We start from the raw sequence: 7,429 nt of genomic DNA, 5'->3' as shown, positions 1-7,429 counted from the left end.
AGTTTTGGCTCCTGTCTACAAGTTCAAGAGTTTATATTCCAAAACTCAGCAATTCTCCCACTCCAAATCCACGTAGATTCAAGAATATGAGTGTGATTTTTCTTTCAACTTGGTCTAAACTATATTCTCTTCCTCATTCCAAGTTCCTGCCTGAAATGCTTTTATCCACTCCTTCAACATAAGCACATCCTTTTAATGGGCAAAGCCATCTCTATCAACTTTAGGAATGAAAACTCAAATGCACATTTGCAACGTGGCATTAGACTGGATCACGTGAAATCTTACATCAAGGTCATTAGGGGTCAGTCTGCTTTTCCAATAAGTCCTTATCAGAGAATTTCAGCTTCAAGCCCTCTTTCTTCACTAAAATAGGCAGATATCCAATATTATCTCATCTGAACAGCCCTCTCACATACCAATGATAATATTCTTGTAAATTAGTGTTTCTCAACCTTAAATCAGTGATATTAATATTCTCTTAAATCAGTGTTTCTCAATCTTGGCAGCTTGAAGATGTGTGGACTTCAACTCCCAGAATTCCTCAGCCAGCCCTGCATTCTTGACTTTATCAAGTCTTGGATGAAATTCTAAAGCAAACAATGTAGGATGGAATTCAGCAGGTGGGGAAGAAAAACTACTGTACATTGGATTTACACTTATTTAATGCTTAAAAGTCGTATCCAATATGTTTACTATCCAGTCATATCTTTAATAGTCCCTCCTATCTGTCACGTTGGTATTACATTATCATAATGTTGGGGCCCTCAAAATTTTTGTGCCCCTTGGGCCACAGATTGGGCACCTATCTGGATTGTCAGGCCTTTTTGTATACAAAGCAGTTTCCCCTGATATCTACTTTCTCATAGTAAGTAGGCAAATCAGTTTCAATTAGTCCTGGAGATTATCAGACATGAAATATCTATCTATCTGTCTGTCTGTCTGTCTGCCTGCCTGCCTGCCTATCTATCATCTATTTATTATCTACTATCTATCTATAGATATACAGTGTTTCCCCCAAAATAAGACCCTGTCTTATATTTTTTTTGAACCCCGAAATAAGCGCTTGGCCTTATTTTCAGGGAGGTCTTATTATTTTGGGGCGCATGAAGCAAGATGGGGCTCCTCTTGCCGTCTTACCTGATTTTCGGAGGGAGGCTTATTTTAGCGCATGCGCTCAAAAGCCCAATTGGGCTTATTATCAGGGGATGTCTTATTTTCGGGAAAAACAGGGTAGATATAGATAGATATCATCTATTTATCATCTATCATCTCTCTATCTATCATCTATCTCTCTTTCTATCATCTATCAATCTATCATCTATCTACCTATTATCTATTTATCATCTATATCTGTCTGTCTATCTCCTGGTTTTTTGAAGGTAAGATCTGTTTCCATTGGTTTTCCCCATCCATTTAAGGCAGTGTTCCTCAACTTTGGCCACTTGGAGATGTATGGACTTCAACCCAGTTTCTAGCATTCTATACTAAAGTGGCTCTTTGGTATACGCTACTAGTATCATATTTATGTGTTCATTGGTCATATTTATGGCATTATATTCTCATGATAAAGCTAGCCTGCAAGAGTTAACAGCATGAAACAAAACACCCATCATTGTAGCATGCTACTCCAGACTCAGTTTGATCATTGGAAGAGCCGATTCGTAGCTCAGCTGAGATCAGTTTGTCTCCACCCAATGCTCATGAAAAAGTAGGATAGAACTGTGAGAAGTCCCATGTCTTTAAGAAGTTTCAGACATACGTGGCTTGTGAGCCTGCATGAACTAGAGATCACTTTTTCCCTTTCAAGTCCAAAACAAATCCAGAGCTCATGATTATTCTGATGCATTTCTCCAAACAGCACAGAGCAAAGTGGGATTGTTACTTCCTGTAGCTTGCCAGATAATTCTCTATCTGTACATACCACCACTGTACAGCAGATGTGAAGTTTGTTTTCCCTTCAGAAAGACATGGTTCACCAGACCATGCTCAAATATGATTTATTAGATATTTTGCTACGTAGAAATAGTTTTGGGCTTATAACATATTCCTTAATCTGCTATTGGCATAATTCCTCTCTACCATTTTATGTTTGACAATCAGGATCCTGAACCTAGGTTAGGTAGCTCAGTGGATAAAATGCTGAGCTTGTCAATCAGAAAGGTCGGCAGTTCGGCGGTTTGAATCCGTAGTATAGGTCTCCTGCGTGAGCAGGGGGTTGGACTTGATGACCTCCAAGGTCCCTTTCAACTCTGTTACTGTTATAACCATAAAACCCACCTTGAAAACTGTTTAGTTAATAATTCCTTTTCTTGACATTATCCATAAAACCTGGGCAAAAAAGAATCATTTTTGTCCGTGATGTGCCTTTATAAGGGAATACTGAAATTTCACAACCCTTATATATGTTGATAATAATCATAATAATGATTTATTAAATTTGAATGCAGCAACAACCAAACAAAAATTACAATAACAGATAAAAGAGAGCAAGTGCAATAGACCAAGTGAGCAGACCATACAGATTTCTGTTCTACATATTTTATTGGAAATTCCTTTACAACTTAAATGTCAGAACTGTCTTTATATGAAAATCGAAGATGCGAGAACAGCTTTGGTTGGTACCAGAAATAAAGGGAAGTAAATATTGGGAAGTAGACAGAGAGAAAACGTAATTATATAAATCAACTGAAATGCCTCCTGTCAATTCAAAACATAAGAAAGGTGTTTATTTACAGGTAAGATTTGCTTATCAGAATATCAACATCATAGACGTGAGATTGATTCTCATAATCCATCCATTTCTTTCATCTCTTCCCTTTTTCTATTCCTGTTGACACACAACCTCCAAGAACGTTTCAAGAATGTCTAAATTTGGAATACTCTTTTTTTAAAAGTTCAGATGGACATTGAAGATGGTACATCCTTGGAAGAAAAATAAGGTACAGTTCCATATTTGCTACAAGGAGATCATGACAAATATTAATCCTCCCCAGAACGATCTTCAGGAAGATTTCCTAAATCATCCCGCTCAGGCAGTGGTGGCCAAGGTGCCGTTGGCAGCAGGGGTAAGGGTGGGTAAGGATCATCAGGAAATGGGGGATTAAGTGATCCAGGAAATTGCCCTGGGTTGTGAGGCCCCAAGGGCTTTGGTGGTTGTGGAAATTTGGGTTGCGGGGGATGTGGTGATATAGGAGGACCTTCTGGCCAAGGTTTTCCAGGCACTAGAGGCCCCAAGGGCTGAGGACCTTCTGGTTTTGGTGGTCCTTCTGGCCATGGTTTCTCTGGAACTGGAACCAATGGACTGTCAGGTTTCGGGACAGGAGGAATGCCAAGTGCTCCAGAAGGACCAGGCCTTGAGGGATCTGAAGACATGATGAGATACTATGGAAAGAAGAAGGCCTGGGGAATCCATAAAGAAAAAAAAATGACAATTTTGTAAAAGTTGATAGTATCCATCTGTTAACAGAACCTGATATATAGCCAGTGGTGGGATTCAGCCAGTTCGCACCACTTCGGGAGAACTGGTTGTTAACTTTCTGAGCAGTTTGGCGAACTGGTTGTTGGAAGAAATCATTAGGGCAGAGAACCAGTTGTTAAATTACTTGAATCCCACCACTGTATATAGCGATCAACTTTCTGAATAAGTGACAGTTGGAAAGCAATAGCAAAATTCATCATCACTATTGACATGTAATGGCAAATACTTGACAGGACTTGAGAACTAACATTTGACTTACTTGATTGTCCATGAGAAAGCCAATAGAAAATTGCAATTAAGAAGGGATTTCCTAGGGTCTATTAAGAAATTTTGAGTTGTTCAGAGAATTGGTAAATACCACCTCTGACAGGCCCCGCCCCATCTATTCTCTACCTCCCAAGTCCCAGCTGATTGGGAGGAAATGGGGATTTTGCAGTAACCTTCCCCGGGAGTGGGGAGGGAATGGAGATTTTACAGTATCCTTCCCCTGCCATGTGAGCCAAGCCAAGCCTTGCCCACCAAGCCACACCCACAGAACTGGTAGTAATGAGCTGCCTTCTGGCCAGGAAATCTAAGATAAGATAGGATCTTTATTGTCATTTTTTTCTGTGGGCATTCTGACACACATTAAAAATGAAATTCTATTGCCTGCTCTGAAAAGTATACATATACATAACACACTTCTAGACATGCTATATACATACATATGTATATACTTACAGCAAAATATATATAAAGAAATATAAATATTAGTCACTGTCCATCTTGAATACATAGCTGAAAGAGGAAGCTTGAGAGTTCACAAGGTTGATACTGTATGGACCAAAACTGTGGCTGAATCTGGATGTTCTGCTTCGGATACCACGAAACTTCCTCCCAGAAGGTAACAAGGAAAACAGATCATGAAGGGGATGTGTAGCGTTTCAGACAATACTGCAGCAGATCCTACTCAAGCAACGCTTATATGCTATATCCTGGATAGATGTAAGCAACGCTTATATGCTATATCCTGGATAGATGTATAGAGACTATATGTCTATTTTAAAACAAATCTATAATGGCCAAAGAGGGGAAAAGATTCCTCTGCATATTAAAATGAGATTCAATTCTTCAACAATACACATTCTGGAAACGATGTTTCTGAATGTGAAGAAGACAAGGCATGTCTCTCAAAAGCATACTAATAGAAGATAAATGCTATAAATAATCTGCTTGTTAGAAAAACATATGGTGTTACTGTGGGTACTACCTGGCATGTGAGGTTAATTCTAGTTCTGTGGCTGAGGTCACAGAAGATGGAATGATTCTGCTTGATTCTACAACAAAGATCAAAGATCTCAGAGTGGTGGGATGGAAGTCTCTGGAGAGATTCCTGGTCAGAAATGTCATGGTCAAAGCTCTGGCAAGCAAGATAGATCGGACCAGAGAAGATTGCCCTCGCCTCTCTGCCATGATCAGCTCTGAGACATCCAAGAGACATAGTGGATTATGACTGTATGCCTAATCAGCAACTTCTTGTATTACATTCACTTCACTGTCTTCTTCAGACACTGACTAAGCAAACTGATCCTCCTGTAGATACATAGGCTACTCTACACTGCCTAGTGTCTATAGGAGACCTGGGCATTTTACAGCTCCAGGCAGAGGTGGGTTTCACATAACTTTACCACCGGTTCGCCGCACAATGAAAACGTGAGCGCACACACACCTTTTGCACATGCACACGGCCTTCCGCGCCTGTGCTTTGCTCATGCGCGCAGCTTAGAAAACTTGGCTAAATAGGATGACATAGCGCTGGGGCGGGTGGGCAGGGGCAGGGCAGCCCACCCACAGGTTACCACTACCGGTTCGCCTGAATCGGTCCGAACCGGCTGAATACCACCACTCCAGACCACATTTGATTTTCTCTGTGCAGCCTACATGAGGTCAATCAGAAATTAGAAATCAAATGTAAATACCGTATTTTTCGGAGTATAAGACGCACCTTTTTCCCCCCTAAAAGGGGGTGAAAATTTAGGTGCATCTTATACACCGAATGTAGCCCCGCCCACCCACTGGCCGCCACCCTTTGGCCTCTGCCGCGCAGCAGTTACCTCCTTGCAAGCAAACAGCAAGAAAAAACAGCTCCTTTCATCTTCAGCACAGCCTCATTAGCACAAGTTGATTAGATCGGCCTCCCGACTCTTAGCTGTTATGCTCTCAGCTGTTTTGCCCTGGCCTCTGCTGCTTGCTGCAAGGAGGTAAATTGCTGTAGCAGATTTTTTTCTCTTGTGCTAATCAAACTATGCTGAAAACGAAAATGAAAGTAAAGCAGGCTGTTTGCTGTTTGCTGCAACAAAGCAAAATTGCTCAGAGGCAGAGGCAGAGGGAGATTTCTTTTTCTTCTTTTCCTCACCAAAAAAAGGTAGGTGCGTTTTATACTCCGGTGCATCTTATACTCCAAAAAATACAGTTAAGTATATGCCATGCATACAATACAACTGTGTTAGTTTTATTTTTAAGGCAGGTGTTATTTTTTCCCCCCAATTTACATATGTGCGTGGGTGTCAGTCTCCGCCTTTACTGCTTTGGCTGCCAAAGTAACAGGAGGGGGGAGAGCTAGGTAGCATGGGGGGGGAGCGTGCTGGAGGAAACGAAACCGATAGTTAAGCCACCGGACTGTATCTTTGAAGCTGCCATCGGGCCAACGGTCGTGGCATTCCTGATTGATGACGCTGCCAGACGTGTGCTTCCACCTGACCCCTGGGAGACTTTTGGATTGGATGATTTACGGTGGACAGTGGGAGGGGATGCTTTCTATATGCAATTTTCGCGCGCATTGCCTTAGATTCTGCTTTCCTTTGGTTGCGTTCATTTCATTTTCTAGTAAAAGTACCTTTCTCTATAAACAATGGAGTTTGGGTCATTCTTTCCTGGACTTTGAAGGAAGCACACCTGACAGTGGGTGCATGACTACGTATCTTTAGAGCCCAGTTGGTTTGACCCTCCACAAAACTCCCAATTTCTCATGATAAGGAGAATCCAAGACCTCGGTGCCTTCCGCCGTGCCCTTAAAACTTTCCTTTGCCAGCAAGCTGGGCTGGCTAAAAATTTTTTTAAATGTTTTTAATTGGTTTGTCACTTTTTAAATTATGGGGCCAAATAGATATATATTCTTTTAATTGTTTTTAATGTTTGTATTTTATGTTTCTTATTTGTGGCTGTACACCGCCCTGAGTCCTCCAGGAGAAGGGCGGTATATAAATTCGAAATAAATAAACAAATAAATAAATAAATAAATGCAAAAATTAATTGCCCACCATGGGTCTATAGCAACATATTAAGCACCGTACCCAGTAGGACTTGTTTCTGATTAAATGTCTTAAAATGGTTTTGTATGGCTGTGTTTATGCATAAAGCTCTTATTCGTCTCAGTTCGTGTATGACTCTGGACAAAGAGGACATTAAATAATCATAACTATTTTTTTTTAATATATAACTCAAGGTGGCAGACATATCTAATACTCCGGTGTCCTAAATTACCCACAAAAATCCTATCAGATGTGTTGGGTTGATAGAATAACTGATCCAAAGTCAGCTGGTTTTCATACCTAAAGGACACCTAGAACACAAACTCCTGGTTTGTGTCCTCTGTGAGGTGAGTTGGGCTGAGAGAGAATGAGTGGCCCAAGGCCACCCAGCTGACTATCATGACTAAGGCAGGACTTTTTTTATTGATTTTATTGATTTTATTTTATTTGTCAAGAACATATTAGGTAATATATATAAGTATAAGCATGAATTGAATACATAAAATAGATACGAATAGAGGAAACATTAGGACAGGGATGGTAGGCACGCTGGTGCTCTTATGCACGCCCACTGCTTTCTAGCCTGGTGCCTTAACCACTAAACCACTAGACATGTGATGGCGAACCTATGGCATGTGTGCCACAGGTGGCACACGGAGCC

General features: G+C 40.9%; 1 long non-coding RNA gene across 1 annotated transcript; it reads right to left on the bottom strand.

Annotated features, from left to right (window-relative positions):
* Positions 1–2,522: 2,522 nt before the first annotated feature.
* On the bottom strand, positions 2,523–7,195 carry LOC132711510 (uncharacterized). Its single transcript, XR_009622397.2, has 2 exons — positions 4,199–7,195; positions 2,523–3,399 (listed from the first exon to the last, which is right to left on the bottom strand). It is a non-coding gene; the product is annotated as an uncharacterized LOC132711510 (long non-coding RNA).
* Between the last annotated feature and the right edge of the window lie 234 nt (positions 7,196–7,429).

The sequence above is a fragment of the Pantherophis guttatus genome, chromosome 2 (assembly GCF_059756535.1).
Source record: "Pantherophis guttatus breed Tessera chromosome 2, ASM5975653v1, whole genome shotgun sequence".
In the NCBI taxonomy this organism is placed as follows: Eukaryota; Metazoa; Chordata; class Lepidosauria; order Squamata; family Colubridae; genus Pantherophis; species Pantherophis guttatus.
Note: the sequence above shows the minus strand (reverse complement) of the source record. Positions and strands in the feature narration are given on the sequence as shown.